The sequence below is a fragment of the Anolis sagrei genome, chromosome 1, assembly GCF_037176765.1.
Source record: "Anolis sagrei isolate rAnoSag1 chromosome 1, rAnoSag1.mat, whole genome shotgun sequence".
NCBI lineage: Eukaryota > Metazoa > Chordata > Lepidosauria > Squamata > Dactyloidae > Anolis > Anolis sagrei.
In genome coordinates this window covers 345,254,640-345,270,770 of record NC_090021.1, presented here as the reverse complement: position 1 = coordinate 345,270,770, position 16,131 = coordinate 345,254,640, and the positions used below count along the sequence as shown (strand labels likewise).

Below are 16,131 nucleotides of genomic sequence, written 5' to 3'. Positions count from 1 at the left end.
GTGGCCCACCAGGCCTCTTCCAACTCAAGGAGTCTATGATCCTTCCTTCCATTGTTTATTTTGTTTATTTCACATGCTTCTCTCCCTGCCTTCTCCCACGAGGGGGACTCGGGGGAGAAACATGATTTTTGTTCCTGGGCTATCAATATCATTTCCTAATTGGTTCTATCATTTTGAAAAAACATGTGAAAAGTATATTAAACTGCAGCCTATTTTGTTACCGTTTTTCAATGACTAATACAGTCTCAACCAATTCAACATACCTTAAGCCAGCCACAAAAACAAAGTTTCTGGAGTATAACAACTACCGTATATTCCGGGGTACTAGGCATGTAAAACCTTATAAAATTTTGGGGTCGTCTAGTAGGCCGCGTATAAAATTAAAATAATGCTAAAATTACTTAATATGGCTGCCTTGGCCTTGGGCTCGAGTCCTTTGATGTGAACATACACTTGACCTCTGAGTGAAACCTCTGTCAACACTCCAAGCATTTGTAAGGTTTCTCCCCCGTGTGGGTCCTTTCATGTCGCAGCAGATGGTCCCTCCGAGTGAAGCTCTGCCCACACTCCAGGCATGTATAGGGTTTCTCCCCAGTGTGAGACCTTTGATGTGAACGTAGACTAGAACTTTGAGAGAAGCTTTGTCCACACTCCAGACATGTATAGGGTTTCTCCCCAGTGTGAATCCTTTGATGTGAATGTAGACCTCCACTCTGAGTGAAGCTCTGTCCACACTCCAGGCATGTATATGGTTTCTCCCCAGTGTGAGTCCTTTGATGTGAACATAGCCCTGAACTATGAGTGAAGCTCTGTCCACACTCCAGGCATTTATAAGGTTTCTCTCCAGTGTGAGTCCTTTGATGTAAATGAAGATGTCCACTACGAGTGAAATTCTGACCACACTCCAGGCATGTATAGGGTTTTTCCCCAGTGTGGGTCCTTTGATGTAAATGTAGATGTCCCCTCTGAGTAAAGCTCTGTCCACACTCAAGGCATTTATAGGGTTTTTCCCCAGTGTGTGTCCTTTGATGTGAATGTAGGTGTCCCCACTGAGTAAAGCTCTGTCCACACTCCATGCATTTATAGGGTTTCTCCCCAGTATGAGTTCTTGATGTGAAGATAGACCTCCACTCTGAGTGAAGCTCTGTCCACACTCCATGCATTTATATGGTTTCTCCCAGTGTGAGTCCTTTGATGTGCACACAGACCTGCATTGTGAGTGAAGCTCATTCCACATTCCAGGCATTTATAGGGTTTTTCCCCAGTGTGGGTCTTTTGGTGTGAAAGTAGACCTGAACTTTGAGTGAAGTTCTGTCCACACTCCACACATGTATAGGGTTTCTCTCCAGTGTGAGTCCTTTGATGTGAACACAGATTTGCTTTATGACTAAAGCTCTTTCCGCACTCCAGGCATTTATAGGGTTTCTCCCCAGTGTGAGTCCTTTGATGTGAACGTAGTCCTGAACTTTGAGTGAAGCTTTGTCCACACTCCAGGCATGTATAGGGTTTCTCCCCAGTGTGAGTCCTTTGATGTGAATGCAGACCTATATAATGAGTGAAGCTCTTTCCACACTTCCGGCATGTATAGGGTTTTTCCCCAGTGTGAGTTCTTTGGTGTGAACGTAGACTAGAACTTTGAGAGAAGCTTTGTCCACAATCAAGGCATGTATAAGGTTTCTCCCCACTGTGTGTCCTTTGATGTGAACGTAGATGTCCACTGTCACTGAAGCTCTGTCCACAATCCAGGCATTTATAGGGTTTCTCTCCAGTGTGAATTCTATGGTGCATACGTAGTGTGAACTCTGAGCAAAGCTCTTTCCACACTCCAAGCATTTATAGGGTTTCTCCCCAGTGTGAGTCCTTTGATGTGAACGTAGATGTGCACTCTGAGTGAAGCTCTTTCCACACTCCTGGCATGTATAGGGTTTCTCTCCAGTGTGAGTCCTTTGGTGCGTCTTCAGATATCCATGCTGACTAAAGTTCTTTCCACATTCAGTACATTTATATGCATTCTTCTCCATGTTGGCAGTGTTATGTACAGATGATTACAAATCGGACACTTGACTCTTGATTTTCCCTTTTGATCTAAAGTGGATCTAAGAATTCAGCCAGATCGGCACCTCGAGGTGACTTCTTCTTCCTATAGGACTGGCTTCCTTGCTGCACTTTGGTTCCCAAATTTCTCAGTGTCCACTAGAAGCTTTGTTTCCCATCATGGCTGGGGTGGCGCCAACCCTCATGTCCCTGGTCAAGAAACAAGAAGCAAAAGGTCAAGCATGAAGCCCCAAACCTCATGGATCGTGTTGAAAATGGAAATAACAAGAAATACAGGCATGAACGGTCACAAGGGTACACGGAGATCAACAAAATGAGCCCTGAAATCAAGAAAAGCAGTCACAGATTCATAAACAAGGAACAGATTCGGATTCTCTGAGTGAACGTAATGGAGACAGAAGCTGGTTCTGGTTCAAAGGCGATTCAACAAACGCAGGACAAAGAAAGAAGAGAAGAAGCAAGGGAGGAATGAGGGAGGGGAAGGCAGAGAGAGGGGTGGGAGCAGGGGCGGCTCAACCACTACGCAAAGTAAGCATTGGCGGTATAGTGCATTTGGCCAGGGGCACTCTTGAGGCGCCTCCGTAAATGCCCTCTCTATATATAAATACACACACACACACACACACTAGCTGTCCCCTGCCAGGCGTTGCTGAGGCCCAGTCTGGTGATCTGGAAATGAAGTAATGAGAAAGTGTTGGTTTCTAATATATGTCATGTCTTTCTGCTTGAGGGTCAACAGCACTTCTTGCTGTTTCTTTGCCAGTGTTGCTGTGGAGAGTGTCTGGTTTGCCCACTCGGGAACATGTAACATATAATTGTCCTTCTTTAAGGGTCCCTTAGAAATCTTTGATACTGCATCTATCATATACATATGTGTGTGTGAATGGCTGGATGGCCCTTTGTCAGGAGGGCTTTGTTTTGTTGCCTGGTGAAGGGAGCTGGGCTGGATGGCCGTAAGGCAGCATTTCTCAACCTGGGAAGTCAATACACCAAGGGGGGGGGGTCACCCAGGGGGGTGTCAGAATGGTCCCCAAGGACCACCAGGAAACACAGTATTTCCTGTTGGTCATGGGGTTTTGTGTGGGATGTTTGGCCCAATTCCATCATTGGTGAGGTTCAGAACACTCCTTGATTGTAGGTGAACGATAAATCCCAGTAACTACAACTCCCAAATGTCAAGGTCTATTTCCCCCAAACTCCATCTGTGTTTATATTTGGGCATATTGAATATTCATGCCAAATTTGGTCTACATCCATCATTGTTTGAGTCCACAGTGCTCTCTGGATATAGGTGAACTACAACTCCCAAACTCAAGGTCAATGCCTCCAAACCTTTCCAGTATTTTCTGTTGGCCATGGGAGTTCTGTGTGGGCAAATTAGGTTTGGTTCAATTCCATCATTGGTGGAGTTCAGAATGCTCTTTGATTCTAGGTGAACTATAAATCCCAACAACTACAACTCCCAAATGACAAAATCATAATTTTTTGATGGATGGTCACTCCTTGTGTAGTGAGACATTTTGTTGCCAAATTTGGTGTGATTTCGCTCATTGGTTCTTTTGTTTTAAGGTACTCATTATGCATACACACACACACACACACACACACACACAGAATAGGAAGAGGGCAGGGAAAAGGGTGAGAAGGAAGGAAGGAAGGAAGGAAGGTGAATATATATATGGCACAGGCCAACTTTGGCCCTACGTGTGTTTTGGACTTCAACTCCCACAATTCCAAACAGTCCAAAATACCTGGAGGGCCAAAATTTGCCCATTGCCCCATATATAATTTTTCATTGATTGGGTTTTTTTTGGGGGGGGGGATGCTGTTTGCTTACCCCTGAAAATGACCTATGGCCGGCCCTGAGTGGAAGGAAAGTATGTAGTGCGGACAGAATAAAGGAAGGAATAAAAGAATGACAAGAGGGAAGAAGAGAATGAGGAAAGGGCGACAGAAGAAAGAAAGGAACAGAGGGAGGGAGGGAGGGAGGGTGGGAGGGAGGGAGGGAGGAAGGGAACTCATTCCTATGTCAGAGGGTCACACTGACTTCATGGGGCCAACCCCAAATGTGGTGAAAGGATCAGGAGCGAGGCAATTGTGCGTCCTGGAGAGTGTGTTTTAGTGAATCACCAGCGTGTGCTAAATGCTCACTTCATGATTACTTCGTTCGTGATTGGTGGGACACCTCTCTGCGTAAACAAGGACGAGCAGACCCAGACCCAATTTCCTTGAACACATGTGGGAACACAATTAGCCCTGGCTCACAATTGGGGGCTCGAGGGAAAGGAATAAGTTAGAAAGGAAAAGAGTACGGAAAGGTGGAAAGGAGGAACACAAAAGGGCAGGGAAATAGGAGGGAGGGGGAGGGAGGGAGGGGGGGGCTCTTTCCAGTAGAAAAAGAGTCACGCCAATTGCTTTGCGTCAAACCCAAATGTGTTCCGAGTCCCTCCTCGGAGGTCGCAAAGGACGGGGTATAAATGCTTGAAATAAATAAATGTGGCCAAAGGAGCAGGTGGCAGGCAGGCAGGTTGGCTGGCAGAACTACCAGAGTGAGACCCCCCCCCCCCCCCGGGGGTCTTTGCACAGCGGAATTGAGGTTACGGATCACACAGACGCAAATTAGGACCAACTGTGTTCTTCCAGTTTCAGAATAACAAAGTCTTTACTGAGCACGTCTCTATGCGTCCATTTCCAAGCAGGCTACATCTTGAAGACAAAACTACAAAGCACACAGCACACACACATTTTCCAATTTCACCTCCTTATCAACCTTGGCTGAATCCTCCCTTTTCTTTCCCAGCAAAGGAAAATGTCTTATCTAACTTTTGCCAAGGTCTTGACTCTCTGTGCCTCTAGTGACTACAATTCTAGCACACAGCTGAACATGACTGAACCCATTTTGAATACATATGAAAAACATGATTATACATATTGGGAACACATCGAAAAACAAACATACATACTTCCCATAATCCTGACAAGAACTCCCCCAGCATTACATGGCGTGGGCACCCCCACCCACCCCACCCCAACCCCTTGAATTGATGGGTGGCGGGGAGGGGAGGGAGGGAGAAGGGCGGGAGGGTGGGGTCTGGGGGAGGAGAAAGAGAAGGGGGTCCTGCCCCCCCACTCCGCTCCCCAGAGACCCTGCTCAGTTACCAAGATCTCTTTGCCCTAGGGGCACCCCGCCCTTCTCTGCTGCGAGGGGGGGGGGCTCAAGGCGGCTCACAAGGGCACAACGTTGCGCCTCAACAACAATCACCCCACATTTCAAAAACTGCAAAATATTAAACAGAGTTAAAAAGTATTTTAAAAAATTAAAAATGTAGAAAACACGCCGTCCAAGTTCATGGTCTGAGTCCGTTCCAAGGTCAATTGCGCAAGGTCTGAATTCAAGATCAGCCAAGGCTTGCCTTGTCCCCCTTGGCCCCACTTCAAGCCCTCCTGCAGAATCCTGGGATGTGTAGTTTAGAGAGGTGCAGGGACTCTCTGGTGTAGAAGGGCCAAAGCCCTGCGAGATCTACAGAAGGCGGAAGACGCAGGACGGAGAGCGGGCGCTGACTCTGAATCAGCCCTGGGCAAAGTTTGGTGCTCCCTCCCTCCCTTCAGGTGTGTTGGACTTCAACTCTACTGGCTGTTGGGAATTGTGGGAGTTGAAGTCCAAAACACCTGGAGAGAGAGAGGGAGGGAGGGAGGGAGGGCCGAAGGCTGCCCAGGCCTACTCTAAATCCTAATTTTTGTGTGATAGCCTTAGGAGAATGCAGTCCCCATAATCCCTTCCAGGAGGTCAGGGAGTGTTGGGTGAGGCGTGCTTGCGGTTGCTGAGTGCGCAGGTCCAGGCACAACCGGGAGGGGCCCGTGTCTGCCATGGAGACCCCCCACCCGAGCTGCCCCAGGCGAGCTGCCCCAGGGACACCATGAAGCCCCCCCCCCCCCCCCGGAAGCCAAGCCTGGCCGACTCTGGCAACGCCTGAAGCCACTTTGTTGCTACTAAGAGGTTGCAAGGTACTTGATCTAAGTTGTTGTAAGGATCAATGTTGTTTGTGCTATAACTTTAAGTCGCTGTAAGGTTCAAGGCTGTTTGTGCTACAGCTGTTTCAGTTAATTGAAGAGCTAATTGAGAGTGTTATTTTCATGTGTATAAAGAGAGCTGCTGTGTGTTTAGCTTCTTTGCCATTGTGCGTTTATGCCATTGTGCATCTATGCCTCTGTGCCGGGGACGATGCTGCAGCTGTCCTGCGAAGACACAGCCATGAGAAGAGGACAAGGATTCCTGCTTATCTCAGCTGAGTAGTGATATCTCTCAGAAGATATGGTTTCATGTTACTTTTGTGGAAACAGCAATCCTGCTACTTTGTTTTGTATGCTGCCAATACTACAATATTTTTCTTTTCTACTTTAAGCCGAAGTCTCGTGTGTTTTTCTTTTATGAGCCTATTCATCACACACAGTTAACTGGGCTAGAGTCCATCTGCATGCTACTCATGCTAACGCATGACACACTTCCCAGAGGACCCTCAGCCAGGAAGTCTGCCCAGTGTCGTCAGCAGCAGCAGCAGGAGGGGCCGGAGTCAACCCCCCCCCCCCAGGCAGGCCTCGGTGGAGCGTCCCGGCAGGCTCCTCGTCTCTGAGCAGACTGAGGATGCGGTGGTGCGCTTCCCTTTCCTGGCTTGGCATTCCTTAAGAGCAAGGGGGGGGGGGAGGCTCTGCGGGAGGGGGGGGCTGGCCCTCTCTGCGCGTTCCCAGGCAGGCAGGGTGACCGGGAGGGGGGGTTCAAGGGGGGGGGGGGATTCAGCGCCTTCTCTCCTTCCTCCCCATAGGGCCAGGCCCCTCTCCCTCTGCCCCGCACCACGCGCATTGCCACCCTGACCCGGTTTCCATATAATAATAATAATAATATTGCAATAATAATAATAATACTTATGAATAATAATAATAAAAGAGCGATGCTTTTGGAGGAAAAGTCTGCGCGTGCCTTGGACCGCCAGAAGATGCATCCCGTGTCCACCCCCCCCCCCCACCCCAGGAAATGAGGCCCACTGCTCACTGGAGGGAAGGAGGAGAGGCCGGGAAGAGGAAGGCCGTGGAAGGCCACCTCAAGGGAAGAGAGGGAGGAGAGGAGGAGAGGAGGGGAGGGTCAGAGGGGGCCATAGGTCATTTTCAATAGTAAGCAAACAGCATTTTGGCGCCCCCCCACAAGCAATCACTGATCTATATATATTTTCTGTTCGTGGTGGGAGTTCTGTGTGCCATACTTGGTTCAGTTCCATCATTGGTGGAGTTCAGAATGCTCTTGGATTGTAGGTGAACTATACATCCCAGGAACTACAACTTCCAAATGTCAAGGTCTGTTTTCCCCCAAGAGCACCTCAAGAGCGCCCCCCCCCCCCCCCGGGCAAGGTCAACTCTACTGCAAAGGCTTACTTGGCGTAATGGGTTGAGCCAACCCTGGGAAGGATGCCGGGGAAGTGGAAGGACAAAGGAAGAGGGGCTGGCCAAGGATACCAGGTGGGGGGGGGGGTCCCTAAAGGGACTGGCTTGACCTTGAAGGAGACCCTGGGGGTGGCCACGGCCGACAGGGGAGCTCTGGCCTGGGCTGGGCCAGAAGGTCACCGGGAGTCGCGCCTCCCACCGGGCTGATCGGCTGGCTAACCCGGACGGACGGAGGGAGGGACGGACCCCTGCTCCCCCCCCCCCGGGGACGCCTGGCCGCCACGAGGAGGGCCGCTCTCTCTCGGGTAGCCCCCTCCCCCCTCCTTTCCGGTGGCTCTCCCTCCCTCCCTCCCTCTCCCGGGCGGGCGGCTGTGTGCCAGTCTCAGAGGGGCCAGGACCCTCCCCCCAGGAGCCTGCAGCGGGCGGGGGACCAGGAAGGGGGGGGGGCGCAGGCAGAACAGAAGCCCTGGCGGTGTGGCCCCGGGGGGCTAGGGAGGGGGATGGACGGGGGGGGTTTTCTACTTTCTGGCTCTTTCTGCAGCAGGAGCAAGGCCCCCGGGGGCGGGACCACGACCCCAAAGGATTTCCGAGATGTGCCCCGGCCCCCTCCGACCCCCCCCCCCCCGCAATTCGGAGAGCCCCGCACCCGCGGCGAAGAGGGCCCCCGCCGAGGAACGCGCTTCCACCCGGAGCGGGAAGGAGGGGGGGCAATGGGCGCCGCCGCAGACCCCCCCCCCCGAAGCCTCACCTGGGAGACCCCCCACATCCCCCGTCCTGCCCTTCCAGAGATTCGCCGGAGAGAGAGCGCAGGGAGCCCGCAAGGCCGCGCCTCCCTTCCTTCCTTTGTCCGCGGAGCCGGCGAGAGAGGAGGGGGCGGTGTCCGCGGGGGGGGGGGGGGGGCTCCCATCCTTCCTGCCCTGGAGGGGAAAGGGCGGCGCTCCGGGGGGAGGGAGGGAGGGAAGGAGGGGGGAGGAATGCGGGGGGAGGGGAGGAGGAGGAGCCCGGGGGAGGGGAGGGGAGGACAGGGGGGAAGCCCGCCCCCTCCTCACCCGGCTGCCAAGGAGGGAAGGAAGGCGGGAAGAAAGGCGGGATTAAAGGCGGGCCTGGGGCCAAGTCCGCCTGGCAATGGGGGAGGGGGCCAGGGGGCCCGGTTGCCTTAGAGGGGAGGGGGGGCTCCAGGGAGGAGGGTCGCGCGGCCGCCACAGCCCGCCCCCCTCCCTCGCTCCCCTCCCTCCCGGGCGGGGGGTTGTCCTCGCGAGCCCGGCTGAGATGGTTCTCGTGCCTTTTCCCTCCGAGTGGCCGGAGGGGCTTCGAACAACGCCCCCCCCCCCCCGTTTGGAGCCGAACCCCCGCGGGGGAGGGGGAGGGGAGGGGAGGGGGAGGCGTGGAGGGAGGGAAAGCCGGGCTCTCTTCCGAAGGAAGGAAGGAAGGAAGGAAGGAAGGAAGGAAGGAAGGAAGCGTGCATAATGTCAAAAAAACCAAATCCAAACCAACCCCCCCCCCGCCCCCCACCCAAATCCTACCCAAAGCTGGCCTTCTCTCTCCACCTCTGGCTGAAGTGCCACTCGGGCCAATGCACCTGTCCGGAGTGAGAGACCAATCCAGCCGAAGCCCAAGGCCAGAGCGCCCGCCCCCCCGGCCTGGGCCAGCTTGCCCGCCCCCCTCCCCCTCCCCCTCCCCCGCCTGGGCCAGCTCCTGCGGGTGTTCGGGACTTGGGCTCCCGCAACTCCTCCGGGCTATGAGGGTGTGTGTGTGTGTGTGGGGGGGGGGGTGAAGCCCCAAACACCTGGAGAGAGGGAGGGAGGGGGGCCAGACCTACCCCTGCTGGACCCCCCCCCCCCCCAGTCCCTTTGGGGAGACAGGGTGGCGGTGTACAAATCCAGTCCAACGCCATTCGGCCAAGAAGCAGGGAAATGGCATGCAAAGCCCTCCCGGCAGAGGACCAGCCACCCTCTTTTTTGAAAAAAGGAAAAACCTGCTCTCAGGCCGAGTGGCCCTGATTTGGAGCGGATTTGGAGGCAAGAGTTCCATGATAATAAACCCTGATTGGTACCCCCCCTCCCCCACCCTGTCTCCCAAAGGGTCAGTTTCCAGCAGGTCAGGCAAACCAGTTGCCGGAAAGAAACCAGGCAGACCATTATTACATCAAGAGAAACATGGCTTCAAATATATATTTCTGAAAAATTCACAAAGCTGCCTTTGACTTTATGATTTCACTTAAGCTCAGTCTTTTAGGATCCCGTTGTATGTATACCATGCTGTGGGGGGGGGGGGGTCTGCGCTCCCCTGAGTTCAATGTCCCTGGAGGTCCCGCCAACACACCCCATAGAGACCGAGGAAGGGTCCCAGGGACCATTGACTGGTATTGAATTGGTTCCCCAACCAGTTATATATATTTTCTGTTCGTCGTGGGAGTTCTGTGTGCCATATTTGGTTCAATCCCATCATTGGTGGAGTTCAGAATGCTCTTTGATTGTAGGTGGACTATACATCCCAATAACTACAACTTGCATATGTCAAGGTCTATTTCCCCCCAAGAGCGCTTCAAGAGCGCCCCTGGGCACAATCAACTATACTGCAAAGGCTTACTTTGCGTAATGGGTTGAGCCGCCCCTGAATATCACAAACCACCTCACTTGCCTCATAGGAAATGGCTGCAAAACAGGAGCTTTTTTGTTGAGTTCCAGGGCCAGAGAAGCAGATGGCAAAAAATGAAGAATGGCCTGCCTCAGGGGTGCGTCCTTGCTCCATCCATGTTCAACATTTACACAAATGACCAGCCATGGACAGAAGGGACGGAGAGCTTCATCTATGCTGATGATCATGCCATCACCGCTCAAGAAGGGTGCTCTGACATGGTTGAACAGAAGCTCTCCGAAGCTCTAGGTGCTCTTACTGCCTCTTACAGGGAAAACCAGCTGATCCCTAATCCCTCTGCTTTTCATCTTAAGAACAGACAAGCACCCCGAGCTCTGAGGATTATTACCTGGGAAGGAAGGAATCCCACTGGATCACTGCAGCGCACCCAAATACCTGGGGGTCACTCTGGACCGTGCTCTTACCTACAAGAAGCACTGCCTGGTTCCGGCGTAGACGTGTGGTTTATCTTGACCAGAGATGAAAACACTGCCATGATATGCACCGGATCTCTGATGAGAGGCCAGAGCAAACTATTTCGCTGGCGGAGGGAGCTTCTGGCGCTTTGTAGAGTGCTGGATTGGCTGCAGGTCAGGACAGACTGACGGTGGCCTCTGGAGGGCCGAAGCCCCAGACATGGACAGATGTACAGCGATAGGAACTGGAAGACCTCTGAATCGAAGGTCCCAGAGTCGTGGCTGTCATCAAAGAAATTTAAAACTAGAATCTTCTGGGGAGTGGGATTTGGCAACCGGACAAGATCTACATCCACTGCCTCCTCCCACAAACTGGCCCACGCTCCCCCAGGTGGCTCCAGATCTGTAAATATGGAGGACAGAGTACACCCCCAAGATACCAGAGCCTGGGACTCAAAGATAAGAATTGTGGGCATAAAAGAGAGAGTGTCTTCCCGGTCTACGGGAATTAAGAACCCATTCCAGCACTCTCAAGGGAATCTGGCTCCGACATCCTTTAGATTATCCCCCCACCCACAATGCTGGCCGGGTGCTCTGGCCTTTACACCTGCTCCTCACCACTCTGAGGGCCCCACTTATGACCTCTTGTTAATTGGCCATGCCCCATCTCCTTTTCAGATGGCCAGTCGAACACTGGGCACCTAATCTGTGCTGCAGAGCCTCCAAGAGAAGTAGGTCTGTGCATGGGGATTCCTACGATCTCTGGGAGGGGGAGGTATGATGGTAGGCGCAGGCCAAACACTAGAGGGAGGTTGAGTTGGTGGGAGACTCGGCCCCCCTCTGACCTGCGGCCTATCCCCAGGCACATCTGTGACAGGCAACCAGTTTCCTCCCCTCCCACTCTGGTGTTAGTGAATGCTAGGTCCATAAGGAACAAAACTGCTACTATCAGGGACTTTCTTAATGATCAGGGAGCTGACCTAGTGTGTATCACAGAAACGTGGATCCAAGAGGGGGATGAGATCCTACTCCAGGAAATAACATCTCCAGGTTATGCAATCACTCACCAGATGCGGACTGGGAGGCGGGAGTGGGGTGGGGTGGCTATGCTCTCCTTAGGGCAGTCCCTGTGCTGAGCATCTCTGGCATCGAAAGTGTTGGCCTGGTGTGGGATTCCTGTGAGAGCATAGCCTTTCTGCTGGTGTACCGTGCGCCTAGCGCACCAGCAGACAGCCTATCCCAGCTGCTGGAGACTGTGTCGGAGTGGTCCTTGAGGTTTCACAGACTTATCGTCTTGGGGGATTTCAACGTCCACGCTGATGCACACACATGGAACATCAGGCTATTTAATGCACTCGACGAGATCGTTGTTAATTGTATACTTTTCTATAATATATTATGATGTTAACTGTTTTTTATACCATGTTATGGTAACATTGAATTTTTGCTGTTCTTGTTGATAAGATCAGCCACCTCGCTGATGGCATTTCGGAAAAAGCTGAAAACATGGATGTTTGAGCAAGCATTCGGCTAATCCGATGCGATGAAGTTTTTGATCAAGGACTGGCAATCATAGACAACGAAATTGGATTATGATTTTAATTAAGAGATGCATTGGTCTGTATTGGTGGCCCAATACTGTGTATTGTATATGTATGTGTTTTATATTTTTAATCGGAATTATTGTTGTTTTTAAATGTTGTAAACCGCAATGAGTCGTCGTTTTAGGCTGAGATATTAGCGGTATACAAGTGTACTAAATAAATAAATAAATAAAAATAAATTAACCGCTGTGAGTCGCCTAAGGACTGAGAAGAGCGGTATACAAATAAAGTAAGTAAATAAATAAATAGATGCCCTCTCCAACCCCGCCGAAATCAGTCTCCTTGGTTCACCGAGGAACTTCGACTGATGAAGCGGGAAAAGAGACGGCTAGAGGGCGTGTGGTGAGAACTCCGTGACGGAGCATCGAGATCAGCTTATGAGGCATTTAGGGAGTCCTATGAGCATGCTATCACTGAAGCAAAGCGAGTATATTGTGCTTCTTTGATAGCGTCTGCTAGCTCACGCCTGGCAAAATTGTTGAAGATAATTCGATCTTTAACGACGGTCCCTACCGTCCCAAAAAGTGGTGATCAGGCCCCTTCAGCTGAGGTTTTTCAGAGCTAACAACAACCCAAAGGATAAAGACATATTGGAAGAATTCTTAACATTTTATAAAGTGTTATATTCAAAGGAACAAATTGATAAAGATAAAATAATGGTTTATCTTAATAAATTGAAATTGGATAAGATAACCGATGATCAGAGACTCACCCTAAATAAAGAGATTTCTACAGAAGAAATTTAAAAAAGCAATACAAATTTGCATAATAATAAAGCTCCAGGACCGGATAGCTATATGGCATGCTTTTATAAAGCCTTACAGGAGGAAATATTGCAACCTTTGAAAAAAGTGATGAATAAAGCTCTAATTGACAGAGACATTCCAGAATCATGGAGGATGGCTGAAATAATATTGATTCACAAGGAGGTGTCTGATCCAGAAGATGTCAAAAATTACCAACCAATTTCCCTACTTAATACAGAGTACAAAATCTTCTTTAATATTTTAGCCAATAGATTTAAAGAATTTTTAAATAATTGGACTGGAGAAGATCAAAATGGATTTTACCAAACAGAAATATAAAGGACAATGTAAGAATTATATTAGATGCACTGGAATGCTATGAGACATATCACCAAAAAGAGTTAGCACTTCTTTCACTAGACGCGGAGAAGGCATTTGATAACATCAACTGGGACTTTTTAAAACTACTCTTTAAAGAAATCGATATTGGACACCAATTCCTGAATGCCATATACTCGATTTATGAGGAACAGAGGGCAAGATTAACAATTAATGGCGATACATCGGAAGAATTTAAAATTGAAAAAGGCACAAGACAAGGGTGTCCACTATCACCCCTAATCTTTATTTTTTGCTTTGGAGGTTTTACTTAAAAATATAAGAGAAGATCAGGAATTGTCTGGCCTCAAAATTGATAAGCAAGAATACAAAGTAAGAGCCTTTGCTGATGATATTATTTATATCATTGAAAATCTAAAAGAGAATATAATTAAATGGCTAAGAAGAATAAAGGAATTCGGAGAGGTGGCCGGTTTCAAAATTAACAAAGCAAAAACAATGATGATGACAAAAATATGTCCCAAAAAAGACCAAGAAAGACTTAAAGATAACTACAAGAGAGGAGATTCCATCTGAACATGAGGAAAAACTTCCTGACTGTGAGAGCCGTTCAGCAGTGGAACTCTCTGCCCCGGAGTGTGTTGGAGGCTCCTTCTTTGGAAGCTTATAAACAGAGGCTGGATGGCCATCTGTCAGGGGTGATTTGAATGCAATATTCCTTCTTCTTGGCAGAATGGGTTTGGGCTGGATGATGGCCAATGAGGTCTCTTCCAACTCTTTGATTCTAGGATTCTATCTCGGGATTAAAAATAACAAGCAAATTTAAATACTTAGGAATATGGATTACCCCAAGAAACTTACACCTGTTGAAAAATTAATTACATTGAAAAGTGGAAAGAATTTTTAAAAGATTTGGAAAATTGGAATAACTTAAATCTATCCTTACTAGGAAGAATTTCTATAATCAAAATGAATGTGCTTCCCAAATTACTATACCTATTCCAAAATTTACCAATTATAAGATATATAAAATTTATATGGAAAAATAAGAAGCCAAGAATAAAATTCACAATACTGACAGATCTTAAAAACAGAGATGGTTTCGGCTTACCAAACCTTAAACTGTATGATGAAGCCAGTGCCTTAACTTGGATTCGAGATTGGTCAAAGTTGATCAAAATCAAAATATTGACATTGGAAGATTTCGATTTACGCAAGGGATGGCATTCTTATTTATGGTATGAATGAACAAAAGTGGAAAGAAACTGTTGTAGTACAACAGTAACGTTACTACTACCAGTAGAAGGGAGAAGAGGGCTGCGCAGGTGTTGGAGGAGGAGCAGCAGCATTTGGGTGGTGGTGGATTTATTTACTAAGATGGCACATTTCATACCTTGTTCTAGGATTCCTTCAGCGCCAACATTGGCTAGGTTGTACATTCGACATATCTTTAAGTTACATGGAGCTCCAGAGATTATCATTTCAGACCGAGCTCCACAATTTATATCCCACTTCTGGCGTCAGTTTCAAGAACAACTGGGAACTAAGTTGAATATTTCTACTGCTTTTCATCCACAAACTGATGGACAGTCGGAGAGGGTGAATGGGTTCCTTGAGCAATATCTTAGATGCTTTTGTTTACAGCAGGCTGGGGATTGCGTGCAGTGGCTTCCAGGAGCAGAATTTGCCTACGACAATGCAACGCATAGTGTAAGTCAGCATTGACCTTTTGAGTTAACTTATGGTTTGCATCCGCGTTGGGGTCCGGCTCCGTCGCAGAATGTAGTAGCATCGGACACTACCTATCGCTCGAATGAGTTTTTGGCGCTTCATGATGTAGCACGTAAGATTTTGCAGGAAGCAAAAGCTTCTCAAAAGAAGCAAGCTGATAGATTGAGGCAGGAAGGATAGGACTTAAAAGAAGGGGATTTGGTGTGGCTCTCTTCGAAACACATTAAGCCATCTGGGGGCAAGTTTGGGGCCCGTTTCCTTGGTCCATATCCTATTGACAAGAACATTTCTTCTGTGGCTTTCCGTTTACATCTCCCTTCCTCATTTAGGATCCATCCTGTGTTTCACCGTTCACTTCTTAAGTTGGCTACTTCCGAACGCCGTCCTCATTTAGTTTCTGAACTACCCCACTCTGATGCTTCGTCGGTGAGGAGCTTTGGGGGGGATAGTGTTGTAGTACAGCGTGATAGTAACGTTACTACTACCGGTAGAAGGGAGAAGAGGGCTGCGCAGGTGTTGGAGGAGGAGCAGCAGCGAAAGCGGATTAGAGACGTATTCACGGCTCCAACTGATTCCAAATCCTTCAAGGGTTTCTCAGACTGTGAAATGGGAGATGGGGAGGAAAGCAGTGGAGTTAAGCGGGCTACTCGCGAACAAGAATCTGACGAGGAGATTCAGAGGAAGCGTATCCGTGATATACTTAGCGCTCCTACGGAGGATGAAGACTTCATGGGCTTTGAAGGGAGTGATGGGACTGAGAGTGACATAGGGGAGGAGGAGGATCTTGACTGGACCCGTGTAGAGGAGATTAGGGATATCTGTACCCAGCTTACCTCCAGTGATAACTTTGAGGGGTTTACAGAAGTGGCAATCGGGGAGCACTTGGCAAGATCTAAGTCTTGACAGACGCTGGCAAAGGTGGAGGGATGGTGGTGTGGGTTCAGCTGTAGGGAATGGGGCAGCTGAGAGTGATGAGGAATGGGTGTTGTGCAGCTCATCTGAGGAGGAACTTTAAGATATAAGTGGGGTTTGTGTCAATGGGTCTTTGCAGAAGGCAGAGTGTCTCTTTTGGGGTGTGAATCTTTGTTCCTGCCACAATTCTCGAGCTTGGGTCCTTGGACTACAGATTCCTGTGTTCCTGTGTTTTCCTCTTGTGAATCCGTGAACGAC

General features: G+C 49.5%; 1 pseudogene; it reads right to left on the bottom strand.

Moving 5' to 3' along the window:
* Positions 1–989: 989 nt before the first annotated feature.
* Positions 990–8,249, bottom strand: LOC132782262 (zinc finger protein 436-like; annotated as a pseudogene).
* Between the last annotated feature and the right edge of the window lie 7,882 nt (positions 8,250–16,131).